Source organism: Neovison vison, chromosome 10, assembly GCF_020171115.1.
Source record: "Neovison vison isolate M4711 chromosome 10, ASM_NN_V1, whole genome shotgun sequence".
NCBI lineage: Eukaryota > Metazoa > Chordata > Mammalia > Carnivora > Mustelidae > Neogale > Neogale vison.
In genome coordinates this window covers 73,308,590-73,325,895 of record NC_058100.1, presented here as the reverse complement: position 1 = coordinate 73,325,895, position 17,306 = coordinate 73,308,590, and the positions used below count along the sequence as shown (strand labels likewise).

Here is a 17,306-nt window from a genome sequence, read left to right as displayed (position 1 = left end):
TGCATAGAGAATACACAGACTTTCAAACTGACTTTATAAAAGCCTCCAGGCATGTAGTTACCACTGACTGTGCCCTTGGAAAAGAAAGAACCAGAATGCTCTGTCCGGAGCTCAGCTCACAGGAGGCACTGATCAAACTCAAGACCTAAAAGAAGGAAGGCAGACTAGATAGATGCCACTTCTGGCAGGACTCCCCGTACCTTGGGCTCCCCCTCACCCACTCCCCTATGGTTGGTTCTGCAGGCTCTGCTCAAAACCCATCCGCGGGGCGTGGCCTATCGTGCAGCTGAGCTTGCCTGTATTCTGAGTGATCCAGGCTGAAGGCCCCACCAAGGCAAGGGCCTCAAGCAGTGTCTTCCAGAAGACTCACCCTCAAAAAGCCCCAGTTCGTGATAGTGACCCAGCTTTTGGAAGGCATTGGCAGCAGCCCAGCACCCACCCTCAGCACCCATCAGCTCCTGCTCTCCTTTCCCAGTGTTCATAGCACAGCCAGCAGAACCGGCACCCCCAGAAGCCAAGCCCCTGAGCGGACTTGCCAGTTCCTGCCTAATGCCTATGGAGGTTGCCATCCTTCACTGAGGGCCATAATGGGAGCTTCTTCCAGAATGCCAGAGCTGCCAGCTCAGGGGGCAATGCTGGAAGGGCATGAGAGCTGGTGGGGGGTGGGGTGGGCATTCCACTCCCTTCTTTTAGGATGAGAGGTGCCTGTGCCCAGGAACAAGTTCTAACCCATTCACTGCATTCCTCAGTCTGCTGTTAACTTGGGAGGGCAACAGAAATGTTGTCTTAGGAGCACGCACTGCCCTGGAGATGCACCTGTCCTCTAAAAGCTGCTGAATTTCCTCTTCTGTCCTCCTGGCCTTTGCAAGAGGCTGAGGCAGTATCAGATACGCCATCCCTTTCCCCTCCGATCTGGGCTCCTCTCCCCTTTTTCTCAGCTAAGCCTAGCGTCCAAAGGCACAGGACCACCCCCGGCCCCAGCGACTCCGGCCTTAGCTTCGGCCCCACCCAACCCTTCCTCCCGGGTGCGTGTGCGCGTTAGGGAGAGGGGGGCCTCCGGCCACTCAGGAGTTAAACTGGCAGCGGGACCGAAGGAGGGGGGGTGGCGTGGCATGCAGACGGGGAGGAGGCGACCGGAGCGGGCCGCGGAGGTTGGGGGAGCAGCGGCGAAGCGGGCGGGCAGGTTGAGCGCGAAGCCGGGAGGAGGGGCGCGCGGAGGGGCGCGGGGCGCGCGAGGGCCTGCTCTGTGCACTTGCGGCCGCGCCGCGCGGAGGGAGCGCCCGGCTGTCGCCCGCCAGCCTCCGGCCACTACGCGCAGGGCGGCGCGGAGCCCGGGGCGCGGACGGCGCGGGCGGGGGCGGCGAGGACGGCGATTCTGCGGCCGCGCTCGCCCGGCCGGGGCCCAGGACCGCTCCCCGGACGACTCGGCGGCGCGGAAGGCGCCCGCGACCCTGCCCGGCCTGTGCCGGCGGCAGCGGCGCGGAAGGAGGGCGCGCCCCGGCCTCCCCCAGCCCAGCCCCGTGCTGAAGCCGGAGCCGAGCGGGGCGCGGCGGCGCGGGCGGCGGACGGCGGCCCCGGGAGCCCGGACGGCGCCCGCGGGTGAGTGTGCGGCCCCGGGCTGAGCCCCGGGCAGCGCGGGGGCCCGTCGGCGTGGCGGCGGGGGGACGCGGCGGGAGCGGCCGGGGGCTGGGGGAGGGGCGGGCCGCGGGCGGCCGCGGGGACGCCGGCCCGGGAGCCTGGGACTCGGGAAGGGAGGCGGTCGCCGGGGCGGACAGAGGCAGGGCTGGTTCAGAAGGTAAAGAAGGCGGCCGGCCGCGCGGGCTGCACCCGAGGCGGCGGGGGAGGGGGCGGCCGGGCCGTAATCCCCCCGGGGGAGGCCCGAGACGCCCCAAACTGTTGCTGGATAGAGCGGCGCCGGGAGATGTCGGGCAGCCGAGAGGTGGCCGAGGGGATAGGGAGGGCGGGACAGGGGCCGACTGGCGGGGTGGAAGCTCTCCGGGGCCGCTCGGAGATCCGGTGTCCGCGCGGAGGGACAAGGTGGCCTTGGTGTCTGTCCGAAGTATCTGGAACCAGGATCCAGGCTTCTCCCGGGCCAGCAGGGGTCTGTCCGCAGCCTGAGATGGGACATTTGGGGGTGGGGGATGGGCCGGCCTTGGTCCCAGCCGGGGGGTGGGGTGGGGGAGGCGCTCAGAGTAGGAAGCGGCTTCGGAAGGACAGCTCTGGGCCCACCACGGCACCCAGGAGACAGGAGGGGGCTGGCCAGCCACAGGTGGTCCGTCAGTCCTGCAGGCGAAGGGCCGCGCAAGCTCTGGCTGCCCAGCCAGCGAGGAACCGCTGGGTGAGGGGGGACTGACCTCCATTTAGGGCAGAGCTGAGAAGCTAAAGAGGTGCGGGAGACCTGGGCACTGGGGGGTTGGCCCTAGGGATGTTGCTGTGCACCCCCCACACCAGTCCCTGTTTTTCCTCCCCCGCCGAAAGAACAGGAAGGAAAATGTCAGCTGGGCTTTGTGCTCTGTTCCTCAGGCTGCCGCAGCTCCCATCTGTTGGAGCCAACGCAGCTTCTAATTGGGCGACCGGCAGGGTCGGGAGGGGGTGGGCTGGGCACAGCGTTCAGTTGCCAGAGAGGGGTCGGTCAGTGCGCAGTTTGAAGACCCCGGTGGTGGGGTGGTTGAGAGAACGACCTCCTCCCGGGGTCAGGGGAGTAGAAGAAGCTCCCCAGCAGCTTGGTGAGTATCACTGAGATTTGGGTCTTTCCATGTAGCAGGCCAACAGCAGACTCCCTCTTCCCCGCCAGCCTGGGATGGGCTTTGGCCCGAGGTCTTCTTCCTGAGTAAGAAGGCCAGGTTCCGTTCCCAAAGCCCACTGCTTCTTAAAGGTCCCACCAACAAAGATCACTGGGTATGGGGTAGGCAGGGGCTGTATCTGGGGCATTGAGCCCCTGCCCCTTGTAGTTATCAGGAAAAAAGTCAGCTGTAGGTGGCCTGACCCACTTTCCCAGCTGGCCAGGTGCCCTTCTGTGGAGAAGAGGCAAGAGAAGGGCACAGCTAGGGGTCTGAGCCTTCTAGGTCCTTTTCCTTCCCCCTGGGTTGCTTCTCACTGAGTGTCCTTCCTGCCTAGGGGGTCCCTCAGAACCTGGATGGGGCCCCATTCTTTGGCAGGAACTAAGGGCACAGTGCTTCAGGGACTAAGAACTGCCCAGTGCCTGGTGGACACCTAGTATCTAGGAGCATCCCCAGATGCACACCCTCCCGCTGGCACCCTCCTTCCCGAGGAGCCAGCAGAGGCAGTGGGAACTCAGGGGTCTGCTGGGATGAATTCCCCAGCAGGCTGTGACAGCAGCTTTCCTCTGTAACTGTCCAGGATTGCTTCCCACTTCTGTTCTTTTCTCCCTCTGCGTCTCTCCTTCTTCCTCTTTCTCTCCTCCCCTCACTCTCTTTCTTCTACGGGTATCTCCTTATCTCCCTTTTCCTCACACTGCTCTCCAAGACCTCTCCCTCCCTCCCTCCCTTCCTGATCTCTGTCTCCACCTTTACCCTCCTTCTGTTCTGAAAACTGCAGCATAAACCACAAGGCAGGCATGTGTGCTCGGTTACCAAACGTCCTAAGGTGGGGACACACGCACTGTTGGCTTTGCTGTACCCCTTTGCAGAGGAGGCTGGGTTGGTGGGCCTGGCAACTTCATTTCCCTGGCATGCCCCCTGGCCCCTGCCATTTATCCCTCCTAGCCCACCCCTATTCATCTTTTTATTTGAAAGAAAAAGAAAGTCCATTGCTTTAAAAAAAAAAAAAGTCAGCAATTTATTGAGCACCTACTATGTGCCTGGTACTATTTTAAGAACTGAGAATATAGCAGTTAAACAAACCTCCATGTCTCAGGGCAGAACTGAACTTGTATTTGGACTTCCCGGCTACGCCCACCAGCCTCTTTCAAAGACCCACTGCTTGGGAGCGGGGGAGGGTAGTGTGAACAATCCTAGTGAAAGATCATCATCATCATCACCATAGCAAGTGATCTCTAACAGGACGAGCCCAGCAGCTTACAGCATTACCACTTACCCCAGAGCTTACAGACCCAGGGTCATTCTGTCCTTAAGACATTTCTGATCTAAAGGCTGGTCCATTCGTATCTTACCATTTATCTGAGAGGTGGAGCAGACGGCCAGTGTTTCAGACGGAGGATGGAGAAAGAAATGTGTTATTTAGCACCTACTAAGCACCAGTCTGTCACCAGCTTTACAAAAATTATCCCATTTGATGCTCCTGACAACCCAAGAGCTAGATTGTCATCCCCTTCTTCAGAGCTAGGATACTGAGGACCAGAGAGCATAAACTACTTGCCCCAGGTCACACAGGTCTCTGTTTTGAAAGCACTAATTGTCTGCAGTTCCTTTAGCCTCTATGATGTCTGTGACATCTGGCCCCTCGTGCAGCTGTCTGGAGGTACATTGTACCCGTGTGTTTCAGAAGGCTGCCTCTTCTCAGCTGGAATGTTAGAATATATAAGGATCTGCTGAATGGTTGCATGATTACATTTTCTCAGGGGCTCGGCGGGGGCTTCTTGGAGGAGCTGGGACCCTGAGAGAGGAGGTGGAGAGGGTAGTGGCTCTTCCTCATCCCACACAGATTAGTGACAAGCTCTAGGCAGGCAACCACCCCCGACCCACACCCCCACTCTGCATCCAGGTAGAACTGATGGGAAATTGCTGTTTTCATTCAGGGTCAGGGTGTAGGAGCTTGGTCCATGGCCAGTGTAATGAGTCAATATCACTGGTGTTTCTCAGCCTCCTCGGGCGGGCCTGGGCTCTATAAAAGCTCCGAGGCCCAGAATGGGGGTAGGAGGCTTTGAAGGATGCAAGAGCTACCTGGAGGGACAATGGGCAGGACCTGGATGGGGCGGGGGAAGGGGGTCGTGATCAAAGAACAAAAGGAGAGGAGCACAAAGGCAGAAGAGAAACTGGGAAACAACAAACACAGAGCAAGAGACTAGACAGAAGCAGGGCAGTCGAGGTGTGCTGCGGTGGGATCCCTAAGACAGCGAATAAGAAGGGCACCTTTATCTCCTACTTCCCTGAGAAGCTTGGGTTTCTCCATCCTGCAGTTCAGAGGCTGGAATATTCACCAGGTTAGCCTCAAACAGGCATTGGCTTATGCAGTCAACCCATCCTTTCTAAGCACCTACTGTGTGCACAGCCCCGTGCTTGGGACAGAGGCTCATCAGATGTCACCCCTGCCTTCTAAGAGTTGACAGTAAGAGTGTAGAGTCTGGAGCTACGTACGCTGCGAGGGTTCAAATCCAGGCTCCACCTGGGCAGAGCTCCACTTCTAGCTGAGCCATGTTGGACGTGTCACTTAACCTCTCTGTGCCTCGGTTTCCTTGTGTCCAAATGGGATAACCATAGAACCTACTTCGGAGGGTCATTATGATGATTTAATGAGTGAACCCATGTAGCGAGCTCAGAACAGAGCCTGGCCCGGTAAGTGCTGTGGGACTACCACTATCATTAAGTAGGGGCAGGCTTACAGCAATGAAGAAGTGCTGTGATACAGGGTGCGCAGACAGGGGGACTGGCTCTGTCTGCGGGTTAGGAAATGGCTCTCAAAGGACATGACATCCGGGACAAGGCTTGAAAAGGAGTCAGCCGGGCACAGATGTTGGGTCTGGGGACCATGGTGCGGAGGAGCCTGGGGCCCCGGAGTTGTGGATGAAAAGGGGCCTGTTGTATGTGCGTCACCATCTGTGGATTTCAGGAACACCTTGAATGTGGCCCACCTTGGTCTCTTTGTCTCCAGTACCCGGAGACATTGTTGGCCTTTGGGCAAGGGATCTGGTGCGCCCTTGCTGGGACTGGTCTCATAACCATGTGCTCTCCAATGTTCCCATGGACTGAGGGAGCTGTTTTGTAGGAGGTGAGCAGAACCAGGTTTGGTTTAGAACTCAGTTTCTCCCTGGACATTTCTCCCCCCCGCTCCCCACTCCTTCCCTGCTGATCAGCATTTGATGGACTTGAGGTGGGTCTCGAACTGAAGAGGAGGCAGGGGGTTTCTGGGGCGACAGCTGTGTCTCAGCCTCCCCCTCTCACACTGAAATGGCACTCACGGTAGCCGCGGGTGTTTATTGAACACTTACTATGTGCCAGGTGCTGTGCCAAGTGCTTTACATCCGTTCGCCCATTAAATCCTCCAAAACACCCCGATGGGGTAGGTGCTTTTATGACTTCAAATTTAAATGCAAGGAAACCAAGACTCAGGTTCAGTAACCTGCTCAAGAAGCATAGCTGGAAAAAAACAGAGGAGTTAATGTTCTCTCTGACCCAAGGGCTCCTACTCTGGAACCACTCCCGAATCCAGTGCCCCCTGGACCTCCTAGAACATTCTCTGGGGGCATCCTGCCCGTTCCCTTCCCTCCCCCGGCTGAAAAGTTCCCGAGTCCTGTCCAAGCTAGGAACTGCCTGTCTCCTTTGGGGGACCTTCAGAGAAGGTCTCCCGTCTTCTTGCCCCTGTAGGTCACAGTTCTTCAAGAGCCAACATTGTTTCCTTCTGTTTTAGCTAAGTGCCTCTGGGGCTGCAGGAAGCCAGTGGCCTCAGAGAAGGGGGACCCTAAGAGCTAGTCCCCACAGCCACATAGTGGGAACCAATATGAAGGTGACGTCTGGGAGATGTGAGCATGGGACGCAGACCCCAGATTGGGCAGATTAGTGGGGTTGGTTTGGAATGAGCGCTGTCAGTGCGGTGTCTCTAACTAGGGAGGTTCATGTGTCTTGGGAGGAACAAGGACAAACCTTCATATTTACATGTCACAAGGTGGATCCTCCAGGAAAAAAAACATAAGCAAGAAGGGGCAGCAGAGTTAGACAGCCAGCCTGGGTCCTCCAGGAAAAGTGGGTCTGTCTTACCTGACCCTGTCTTTTTAAAGACAAAGGAGGAGAAGAGAAGAAAGGCAGAAAAGGTTTTGTCCCTCTTCAGAGTGTTCTCAGTATGAACATTCAAAGGCAGGTGATGAAGTGTCTGTCTTTGGCCTGGGAGGGCAGAGGTGCGACATCCAAGGGAGTGAGCGAGCACAGAGGGGCAGCTGCTGGGCAAGCCAGAAATTTAAAAGCTGTGTCTGGGCGTGGGGGGTGGACTTGACACAGGACCTTGCCGCCAGTGCCCCCGCCCCCGCCTTCTACTTTTGGACAGACCTCCCAGTGGGATGAAGGCAGCTGGGGCTCGCATAGCTCCAGGCCTCTGAACTTCGGAAGGTGCTTCCCCAGCATTGGTCCAGGAGTGGGATGCTGGAATGCCACTTCTGGAAGGGACTTCCAGAATGTTCCTGTCCATGGCCCATCTCTGGGCCATCTCAGATACAGGGTGGGACTGGGATCTCTTCATTCAGCAAGTATTAATTAAGCATCTGTGGTAGGCACTGGGGGAACAGGAGACAGTGAGCACCCAGACATCTCTGTCCTTGTGGAGCTGACACTTCATGGTCTGGGGAATACAGTAAAATGAATAGTATATTTGAGACTGGTGAGTGCTGGAAAAAAATAATAAAGCGGGGGTGGGGCAGTGGGAGAGTCTGTGTTAGGAAGAGGAGAGTTTGTAATTCTGTACATGGTGGCCTGGGGAGACCTTGCTGAGATGGGGACATATGAGTAAAGATGAAGAGGAGGCGAGATGGGAAGGGCACGTCAGGTGGAGGGAACAGCAGGTGCGGGGGCTCAGAGGCAGGGCTGTGCCTGGAGGGTTTGAGGGACATTCGGAGGCCAGATCTTGCAGAGCCTGGAGTGAAGAGTTTTCCTCAGAGCCAAATGGGGGCGCCTTTGCAGGGGTGAGAGTAGGGGTGACGGGAGCTGACCCTTTAAAACCTGAGGTTGCCGCTGTGTCCATGTCAGTGTTTCCCTGAGAGGCTAGTCAGGAAGTTCTCCAGCCATCGAAGCCACCGTGGTCCATCCGTCCTGACCCACTAAGTCCCCGTTTCCCAGGGACTGTCTCCCAGGCAGGGTGGGCCGTGGGGTAGGGGAGTAAGTAAAGAAGTGTAAGACACGGTCCTTGCTGGTAAGGAAACCCACCAGTCAGCTGGGGAGGCAAAACTCATACTCACAAGCAATAACGAGGGAATAATACCAGACAGTTATTTAAAACCAAGCGCTAAACTGTGTGATTTAGACTATAAATGTTATCAGAACTGCGAGCTCTGTGTGGGAGTTTATAGGAATGCTTCCTCGAGGAGGTGCGACTGACTTGGGCCTAGGGAAGGGGTGCCGTGTGGCTCTGCAGAGGGGAGGACTCTTCCATGGGGAATGTACAGCTGGGGGAGGGGGAGAAGGGTGACCGAGGTGAGGGCAAGCATGGGAGGGAGGTGTAAGCTCCTAGGGGCAGGCCCTCAGTCACGGGTCCCTCCTTACCCTGCCATCCTGGGACAGGAGAGCGGCCCTTTAGAGAATGAAAACCTACTCTCCCGTGCTCCTGCCCTCTCCTCTGGAGAGCCAGCCATCTCTGTCCTTTGAAGCCCTCTTGCTTTGAGAAGGCCCTGTTTTCCACTCTCTGGCTGTTTTCATGTATCCGCACTCTTTTGGTCTGCTGTCATCCACCAGCCTCCCCCCATTCCCCCTCCACCCCTGCCCCAACACCGCCCCCCAACCCCCCGCCTCCGGCTGGTTATCTGGAATTCCCAGGAGCTCCCATTTTTCTACCCAGTCTGCAAGCAGCTTCTTGTCTCCCTTCCCCTCACTGCCTGTGCTCCTTTGAGTAGGTTACCCCTAGACCATTCCAGTGGGTTTCACTTTGAGTTAACTGGAAATAAAGTTGTGCAGAAAGGAGCAAGCATCTCCCCCCATGGTGGGGCAGGATGGGGGGTGGTAAGTCTGTCCTTACCCTGGAGAGAGGCTGCCTGGGGCTTGGCAGGCAAGGGCTTAGGGCTTAGGCATACTCCTGTCACATGGAGAGAGATTGCTTTGGAGTGGAGTGGGGTCCACGGATAGTGCCTCACCCACCCGAGACCCAAGTGGACCCTCCCCTCCCGGGCCGTGCACCAAAGAGCGGGGGGCCAAGGGTCACATGGGCAAAGCCGTCTGCTGCACACTCTTTCCCCTCTGGGTGGTGGGCAGCCTGAGAAAGGAGAGCCCAACAGCTCTGCGCCAGAGGCTCTGGGCATAACCACCTAGAAGACACAGGCCTAAGCTCAGAGCTCCTCTGCGCATGGTTCGCAGCCCAGAGTGGCTGGCATCTAACCACAGGCCCTTGGGCGTTTGACCTAACCTCTCTGAGCCTCCGTTTCCTCCCCTATAAATCCGAGTTAAAGGCGCCCACCACTTGGGGCGGTTCATACCGAGAGCTGACAGCAGCGAGTGCTCAGGGTGTGCGGAAAGCTTTACCTCATTTACACAGAACGTTGTGAAGTAGATATGATTCTCCCCGATTTTGCAGTTGAGGAAACCAAACTGGGAAGCTGGGAGCCATTAAGTAACTTGCCAGAGGCCACGCACAGCCAGCAAGCGGCAGAGCCGAATTCAGCCCCAAACCTTCCTGACGCCAGAGCCCGGCTCCTCCAGCACCACATTAACCGAGCTAATCTGTGTAAAGTGCCAGCTACAAAGTAGAAGCTCAATAAATGTGAGTTCCTTTTCTCCTGCATGTCCCCAGGGCAACTCCTCCAAAGAAGAGCTTTCCCACTACATCCCGTTGCTTTTCCAGTGTCCCCGGGGACATATGACAGAGGGAGCAACGAGAACCAGCTGTCTGCTTATACCAAGGGTAAAAATAAGGCTGGGAGAGGGTGAGGAATTTGCATAAAATCTGAAGACACTTGGGCTGTGATTAATACCCAGGGCACCTTTCTTGTGAGAGTCACATTGTTTCGGATGGTCAGCAGAGGGGGGTCTCGAAGAGGTAGGAACGGAGGCCGCCATGTCCCCCAGGGACAAGTCGGGGCCTGTCCCACCTGCAAAGGCTAGAGTTGATCCTTACGGGTCCTGAAAGGCGCTAGCAGGAAGATCCTCAGACCTGTGCTTACTGAACTTGGGCACTGTTTCCGGAGTTTGTTATAAATAATCTGGGAAGTCCTCTGGATAAATCCAGGAAGAAGACAGACAGTATTGAAGGTCAGGGTGTGGGAAGGAAGGATGCTATCTCAGCTTTACGACCGTGAAATCAGTATCCCTTCTGTGAGCGATGGGGGTAGGTAGTGGGCTACAAAGAACAAGGTCATGGCCTCAGGGAACTTTCAGTCTGATGGGAGAGATCACATGCTGCATCCACATTTCCCTATGGCTGTCCCTGGAAATAAAAATAAGAACAGATGATGGCAGAGGCGTCTGAATACAAGGGTGCTCACGGAGTGGTGAGGAGAGAGCCGAGACGGGTGGGTTCCCCAAAACATCTCTCATGCTTTCCTCCCCGCAGCCCCTTTTTCTGGTGGACACAGAAACCCATCTCCCTGCACACCCCATCGGGGCAGCCCGAGCCTGCCAACATGCACACTCAAGGGGCAGTCGACAGGGTTCCTCCTGGTTTCTTCTCCAGGACCCCTCCGGGAGGAAAGAAGGTGTCCAGGTCATAGCACTTTAAAACTGGCAGCAATCGAGAGTCCTTTTTTATTTTATTTTATTTTTTTTTGCCAAAAACAAACTATACAGCTGACCCTCAAATAGCACAGGTTTGAACTATGCGGGTCCACTTAGACATGGATGGTTTCAATAAATACATCGGAAAACTATTTTGTAAATAAATGTGAATTTCTTTGTCATATCGTTCTCATTTTTTAAAATTATTTATTTATTTGACAGAGAGAGAGAGAGAGTACACAAGTAAGCAGAGAGGCAGGCAGAGAGAGGGGGAAGCAGGCTTCCTGCTGAGCAGAGAGCCTGATGTGGGGCTCGATCCCAGGAACTTGAGATCATGACCTGAGCTGAAGGCAGAGGCTTAACCCATGGAGCCTCCCAGGCACCCCTTATCGTTCTCATTTCGGAGGTCCAGCGTTGGTGACCTCGGTAGCATCTCCAGCACTTGTAGCACATAAGACGGCATCACAGATGGTACTGACGGACGATTCATCTTATAAACAAAGGACGTACATTTACGGTATGGATAAACACAGCACAGCGTTGTAAATGTGTTCTCTCTTCCTTTTGACTTTTTTTTTTTTTTTAAGTAGACTCCACACCCAGCATGGAGCCCAACTCAGGACTTGAACTCAAGACCTGAGCTGAGATCGAGAGTCGGGCACTTAACAGACGGAGCCACCCACGCTCAGTCTTGTGACGTTATTAACAACATCTTTTCTCTTAGCTCACTTTATTGTAATACAGTGTATAATACATATAATGTGCAAAACGCATGTTAGTCAGCAGTTTATGGTATCAGAGAGACTTCTGGAAGGTCAGCAGTAGGCTATTAGTCGTTCAGTTTTTGAGATTTGGGGGAGTTGAGACTACACATGGAGTTTTCACTGAGCGTGGTGGGGGTGGGTGGGTCGGTGTGTTGAACTTTCTGTTCTCCGAGGGTCAGTGGTATGTGTGTAGGGTAGGCAGACTCGTGGCCTCGCAAGGATGTCTGCCTGAGAATCTGCAGACCCTTCGAATATGTTACGTTGTGATACGGCGGAGGGTACTAAGGTTGCAGGTGGAATTAAGGTTGCTAATCAGCTGCTCTTCACATAAGGAGATTATCCTGCATTAACCAGGTAAGGCTAGTGTAATTAATCACAGGGTCCTTTACCTGCGGAGAAGGGAGGCAGAAGTCGTGAGAGCGATGAGATGTGAGGAAAGACTTGGTAAGACTTCCTTCTTGAGAAGACAGAAGGGGCCGTGAGCCGAGGCATGTGGGCAGCTCTAGAAGCTGGAAAAGGCGAGGGAGCAGGTTCTCCCCTCCGAGGCTCCAGAAGGAGCACAGCCCCACGTGATACTCCGGTGTTAGCCCTTTGAGACCCACTTTGGACTCCTGGCTGTAAGATAACAAATGGGTTATTTAGGCCTCCAGTGCTGTGGTTCTACATGACACCCGCAGCAGGAGACTAGAGGGGCAAAGCCGGAGGACCAGACCCCCACGGCCTTGGCCTCATCCTGACCCATGGCCGCAGAGGAGCCCCTCCTAACTCTGAAGCTCAGGAGAGCTCGGTTGGAAATACACCGTGTGGGAAACCCGATCGAGTTATTCTCAGTTAATGAAACTGAGGCCCCAGAAAAGGGCGTGTGCCAAGGCCACCCTGGGCTGGTGGAAGCAGGGGCTGCTCGCTCCTGTCTTGTCCGAAATTGCGGGTGCTTACACGCATTCGCGCGGCCCCGCGTCCATTTCCAACAAGCGTTACGTGTGTCTTCTTGCCGCCAAAGGCCCGGTGCTGTGCGTAGCATGGGGGAGAAGCAGAAGTGAGTTCCAAGCCTGAGACGATGAGGCAGTCCTGCCTGAGTGCTGGTCCTGCCCGCAGCCCCTTCCCCGGGCTCAGTTTCCTCCAAGCCCAGGGCAATCAGCACAGGCGCCCTTGGGCCCCAGGGCTGGCCTGAAGCTGGGTTAGCATAGCCACCTCCTCCAGGTGCAGGCGGGGCTCTGTGAGGGGTGGGGCTCGCTCCCCCCAACCCCTCCGCCACCACCCCCTGGAGCAACTGCAGGGTCACAGGGCCGGGCCCGGGGTGGGGGCCCAAGGCCCGGAATCAGCACCCTGAGAGCAGAGCGCCTTATCTCCCCTCTGCCAGGCGCGTTGGCCCTCCCAGCTCTCCCCACAGCACACCTGAGCCACAGGCCGGCCCCAGGGCTGCGGGCTCCTGGTATCGGTCTCCATGGCAACCCCGTATTTGCCGTTCTGGTTTCTAATGACTTATTGGCATGTGTGGTAATTTGCAGAGCTTGGCAAGCAGAGCTGGGGGAGCTAGGAGGAGGTGGGGGTTGGGGGGGGGCAGCGAGAGGGCCGTGGCAATGGCGAGGGGGTTGGGGTTTGGGATGGAGAGAGAGGCCCGCTCTCCATCCCACTCCACCCTTTCCCGGCCCCGCTGATTAATCTCTGGAGTAAGGGAGCTGCTTCAGGCCCAGGGCCCCCTCTCTCAGGAGCATCGGCTCTCTCCCGGGCCCCTGAGCGGGAGACAGGTGGATGGACAGATGCAGAGCACAGCTGCTCACCTGTCAGGCGGAGGCGGGGAGGCAGGGGCGGGTGCAGGGGGCTGTCAGCAGCAGTGTTCATTGCCGGCAGGTCAAAGCGCCTGTGTTTGCTGATGCTCACCTGCCTGCTCCTGGGGTCCACTAGTCGCTCTGCCTCGTGGAAAGGGAAGCTGGGAAGGTCTGTCGCCAGGACGAGTCCTCCCTGGCCTTTGCGGGACTCAGAGAACCAAGCCCAGCAGCACTGAATGAAATGCCAGGTTGCCTGGGTCATGGGCGAACCAGGGGAACAGTCAGAGGGGGCGAGATGAGTGAGGGCCTGACCCTCTTCACTTTTCTTCAGCAAAACTTAGCCAACCTTGGAAGCAGTTCCCCAGGGTAAGGCAGGAGGGAGTCCCCTGCTGGGTTGTTGCAGCCTTCCTGCACACTTCTCTGCCTCCCCCTTTGCGTCTGTCTCTCTCCACTCTGTTCTGTGTGCCCTTAGAGGTGGCCTGGTGTGCCGCGAAGATCGCGGTCTTTAAAGTGGGACACCTGTGGGTTAGGATCCTGCGGCCCCTGCTTACCAGCTCTATGACCTTGGACATGTTTCTTTACCTCTCTTTGAGCCTCGGTGTGCTCCTCTGTAAAATGGGGTTAAGGGGCCCATCTCACAGGTTGTGGAAATGAAACCAGCCCATACTTGTGAAATGCGTGGCACCCAGTAAGTGCCAGTAAATACCAAAGAGTTTTAAAAGTGTCTTTGATCGACACACATACACAGGAGCAAGGTGATCAATAATTCAAAAAATTCCAGTGGGCTTGAGTTTTCTTTTTTAAATATTTGAGAGTAGTCTTCGTCTATTCAGTAAATACTCATTGAGTATCTACTGTGTACCAAGTACTGGGTCAAGTGTTGGGTTGTTCCTGGTACAATTGGGCTGCAGGTGCATACCCAAGCATACCGCATCTGACGGGAGACGGAAGGAGAGGGAGGCCGAGGAGGGCCAGGAGCCGCAGGAGCATGGTCCAGGATTGGCCACAGAAGTGGATCTTCCGTGGATTTCTGAGAAGTGGCTGGCACCAAGAGAAGGGTTTGCATTGTGACGGCTCTGTCCCGGTCCTGTGCAGACACACCTGCTTCCTGACTCCTCAGAAGCAGTGAGTCTGTTCGTGGGACCGGACAGTGGGTGAAGTAGCCCGTGGGTGGCTGTTCCTCCACTTCCATAAGCCCCTGCTGAGGCTTGAGGGGACCTGTGCAGGGACCACCCAGCCACCAGACAGAAGAGGGGCAGACGCACCTCCCCTCCCCTGGGCACCTGAGCCGATCACAGCTCCTCCGCCGGTGCTGGGTGGGAGGCGGGAGGAGCAGTGGGGAGCTGGGAGACTTGGCTCCCGGCTCTGTCAGCAGATGGACTTCTGCCGGCAGCGGGAGTCTGTCTGTTCTTCCACAAGCCTCCCCACAGCCCCCTCCAAGACCAAGCAGCAGAGATGCGCACGACGGAACGTCACACGCGGCGGGGGCCCTGCAGAGTGTCTGGCCCATGCTTCCCCACTTGCTCATTCACATTAGAGCACACACGCACAGTGATGATGGCTCAGGGACTCCAACCCAAGGGCTGGGGGGTGGAGGGGTGGGGGGTGGAGATCAGCATCTCAGCATGCCTGAACCCATTCATGGCTCCTTAACGTCACTGGGGAAAGTCCAGCATAGCCAATCCCCCCAACCTATTTTTATTGATGAGAAATCTGAGACTCCAGGAGGGGAAAAGACCAGCCCAAGGTCACACAGCATGTCAGTCTCGTCAGAACTACCTATGAATCTCTTAACTTCTGAGCCTGTGCGCCATTTACTATCTCTTCTTATGATTCCCGTTTTCTTTCCTGAACTTTCGCTCTGGAGAATGTACTTGAGATGCAAGAGAATATAATTTCTCCAAGAGACTTATTCCCCAAATCTTAAAATCAGGCTGCATTCCCCTCCCCCATCACCAGCCGCTCTCCTCATGCAGGGAGGCCTTTGGCATCTGCCCATAGACACGCTCCCCTTTCCCAGGCTGCCCGTTGTCCTGGTTCAGACCAGCGACTCCGTGGACCGCTCTAACTACCTCAAACCATCAGCCCTTCCCGCCCCAGCCGGTCACCTGACAATCTGCCATCACCTGAGGGTCACCGGGTGGAGACACCCTGCTTTCTGGTCACCACCTCCTGGTCACTGAGCTTGCTTGTCCAGTGACTCTCGAACAAGCATTCTGAGGCCTCAGGGGATCTTTGGTCCACGGGTCCCCTCAGTCCCCCTCCTCTCTTGCCGCCTGTCACCTTCCTCTGCCATCCCTTCTCCGAGTCGAGATACATCCCATGTCCTCTCATTTTAAGAACCGCCCCCTCCAATATCCCAAACTCTCTTGACCCTCTGTCTTTCTATTGCCCCAGGCTGGCAAAGCCCCAGTTCTGGGCTAATCGCTTTCTGCTGCTTTCCACCTGCATCCAAATAACTCAACCCGCTTAGAAAAAGGCGCAAAATAAGGCAGATCGGTACCTCCAGAAATTCACCATCACTAACCCACCTTATTCTTCAGAACTGCCTGGTGCTCCCACCCCACTCCCCTGGCTGTCTCTCGCCTGACTCTCCACAAAGCCTGTTTCCCACATGCTTCCCCGGACCTCGACCTACGCCCGCACTCTCCACGGAGGACCTCACCTCCCACTTCCCAGAGAAATACGAGTCCTCAGGCAGGATCCCTCTACTCAACCCACCAACTGCCCCCGGCCCGACACGCACACACCTGTCTCTGGGCCAGTCCTCGCTCCCACCCTCCCGTTCCAGCAGAGCAGGCCACGTCCCACTCCCCTTCTCCCCAACCTGTGCTTTTTTTTCTTTTTTTTTTTAAGATTTTGTTTATTTATTTGACAGGCAGAGCTCACAAGTAGGCAGAGAGGCAGGCAGAGAGAGAGGGGAAAGCAGGCTCCCCGCTGAGCAGAGAGCCCGATGTGGGGCTCGATCCCAGGACTCTGGGATCGAGTCCTGAGCCGAGGGCAGAGGCTTTAACCCACTGAGCCACCCAGGTGCCCCCCAACCTGTGCTTTTGATCCTGCCCTCTGGTCTCTTCGGGAACATCCTCCCTGTCACGCCCACGCTTCCCCCATCTTCAACAGCAAAACCAAAAGCCTTCCTCAAGCGCAGCTCCACTTCTCCTTCCGAGCCGGGTCTCTTGGGAGAGCGGACTCTCGTAGCCCTCCTCACGTGGGCACCACCCCCAGCTTCGTCCTCTGCCCCACTTCGGCCTGGCTTCCTCCCCCCGCACTCTCCCGAAACAGCTCTCTGTGTCGCTATACCAGGGAGCATATTTTAGTTCTCAGAAGCATTTTTCACTCCTTTCTGACACTTCCCTTTCCCTTGGCTTCTCTGGTCCCCTATTCCTGGCTTCTCTGCTCGCTCCCAAGTCATCTTGCTGACTCATCCTTCCCGTCTCCATCTCTAAACGTTGGCGTTCCGTCTGGTCCGGTTCAAGGCATTCTCTTCCGACTAGACACTTGTCCCCAGGCCATCTCATGAAAGGCTTCTGTGATCAGCCCCGTGCAGGTGACACCCAGAAGCACACCTCCAGCCTGCATCTTTTCATCTTTGTTGGGCCCCTTACATGCCCCCCGCCTAGTTGAGTCGGTTGGATGTCTCGGGAAACCTGAGACTTGACATATCTAAAGACAGAGGCATGATTCCTCTCCTCACCCCTTCCCTGCCTTCTCCACCCCCTGCCAGATCCCCTTCCAGTGTCCCCTGGGTTTGCGAATGGCCCCCGCTCCAGCCAGTTGTGTGCGCTGAGAGTCAGGGTCCACACTTACCCTGCATCCGGTCCCTCACTGGTGCCTGTCTGATCCCTGGGCAGTACTGAGACCCAGACCCCATCCTGTCTCCACTTTACCCCAGCCTGTGCCCCTGGGGTCACCTTGTGACCGACATGTGAGCATCTCCCCTTGCCCTTCAAGTCCAGACTCCGAATAGCTGCCAGAATGACCTTCTAAAGACACAAGTCTGATCTGGTCACCCTCTATCATACCCTGAGAACACTTTGGTGGTTTCCAGGGCCCTCCCCGGCTCTGCACTCTGCACACGGGCTTCCTCCAGCTCTGTGACTGCTAGGCTCTTTCGGGGCTCGTGGCCTTTACTCATGCTGGTCCCTGGCCCTTGACCACTCTTTCCACCCATACTGGTCCTCCCTAAATTCTTGTGGCTGTTCAGATCTCCGCCCAAATAGCCCTTCCTTTGA

General features: G+C 56.4%; 1 protein-coding gene across 4 annotated transcripts in view; it reads left to right on the top strand.

The window, feature by feature from the left end:
- Positions 1-1,562: 1,562 nt before the first annotated feature.
- LRRN2 (leucine rich repeat neuronal 2) overlaps positions 1,563-17,306 on the top strand; it is a 61,615-nt gene continuing 45,871 nt past the window's right edge. Inside the window, exon 1 of one of the 4 annotated variants that reach the window (XM_044267708.1) lies at positions 1,563-1,599. The gene's annotated coding sequence lies outside the window, so the exon portion shown is untranslated. Of the gene's footprint in view, positions 1,600-9,553; positions 9,592-9,703; positions 9,755-17,306 lie in introns of those variants that run through there. The other 3 variants (XM_044267706.1, XM_044267704.1, XM_044267703.1) reach the window with 3 other exon arrangements.